Here is a 1524-nt window from a genome sequence, read left to right as displayed (position 1 = left end):
CGGTATGTGTGCGCGGCCTCGGTCCAGCACACGCGCCCGGTGGCAGCGCTGCGCGCGCGGACGGCCGGGTTTCGTTCGCGAGAGCGTTTCGGTGCCATTTCCAACGTCCGCTCGTTCGTCGCGCGACGGCGGCCTCCGCACGAATAACTCAGTGGAGACGTGCGCCGCGTCGAGGGCTTTCGGGCGCGCCCGGGGGCGCCTGGAACGGTGGGGCGCGTGGCGCGCGCGCAGGCCTGCGCAGCAAGCGTCACCATCGGCCGTGAAAATGCTCGATCTTAGCAAAACCCGCTGGCGCAGCCCAGCTCCATGTTGAAGTTCAAGTTGAACATGCAGCCCTATGTTAAAGTAACCTGTGGTCGTCAGCAGCCGCCGCCGGGCAGTGTGTGGGCCGCAGGGCTTCACGGATGTGCTCGGAGACCGATGGAGCGGCTTGTCCGGTGCTCTAGGCGCCTCGAATGCCACAGTGGCTCATATGGATATGACCGCCGGCTAAAATTACCGAGAATATACTCAGGACGGTAATGCATAGGTAATTACTAGTAATTACCGCTGCTCCAAATCAGTTACCGAGGATTACGACACCATGGGACTACTCATGTCCATTGATTTTCGTTGCATATAAGCTGGACACCACTCGATTTCACAGAATAGTCGCAAGTTTTGGCTCTATCGACCAGTTTTGATCCATCAGAGGTCACTGCATGACTCGCGTATGCTCAAATGAGTGGTTTGGGGGCGACGAAGCTGATGCCGCGGCCAGCGCCAAGGTCGGCCTGCCCAACCTTGAGTAATTACCAATGAAATTCCCATTTCAAAGGAATTACTGGTAATTACTGCCCTGTATTCTTAGTTACCGAGGAATCCGGCGCCCATACATATGGACCACTCGATGTCCATAACTGCAACATGGGCGTGATGAAGTTCAACATAGAACTACCATACCCCGGCTCGACAGCCATAGGTGGTGTAGCAACGTCATGAATTCCATGGAGGGCATCGGTTGTGAGCTTGTTTGAGCTCTGGAGCTCGAACGAGTCGATTCTCAGCACTGGCACTGGCACCCCTTTTGTTTGTGGTTGATCCGTCTCACGAAACCCCACTTAGGATAAAAAGGAAACTAGCCACCTGGGTACTTGAAATTAGGAAATTAGGCTGGTACTTTCCCCGACTACGCGAGTGTCTTTTGCTTCTGCTTCTTATTGGCATGTCGGGGCTGCCCGGGTGGCTCGGTATTTGCGGGTATCCACGACACTGCTGTCCAAAGCTGGACTTCCCACGTGGAAGGGATTGTCGCGTGCGTGTTCGGATTGCTCGTCGGCGTCGGTAGGCGCCCTAGCGCCTTCCACTCCCTGCGGGCCGCATCGATGGAAGCTGCAAGCACTGGCGCCGCCGGCGACTCGAGCGACAATGCAAAGGGCGCCGTTTGTAGCGGCAAGAGCACCCCATAGTCTGCGTGGATCATCGGGTCCAGGTGCGCTGGATCCCAGGTCCACGGCGTGAGCCTGAGATCGACTGTTGCGGTGA

Source organism: Aureococcus anophagefferens, assembly GCF_000186865.1.
Source record: "Aureococcus anophagefferens unplaced genomic scaffold AURANscaffold_33, whole genome shotgun sequence".
In the NCBI taxonomy this organism is placed as follows: domain Eukaryota; class Pelagophyceae; order Pelagomonadales; family Pelagomonadaceae; genus Aureococcus; species Aureococcus anophagefferens.
Note: the sequence above shows the minus strand (reverse complement) of the source record.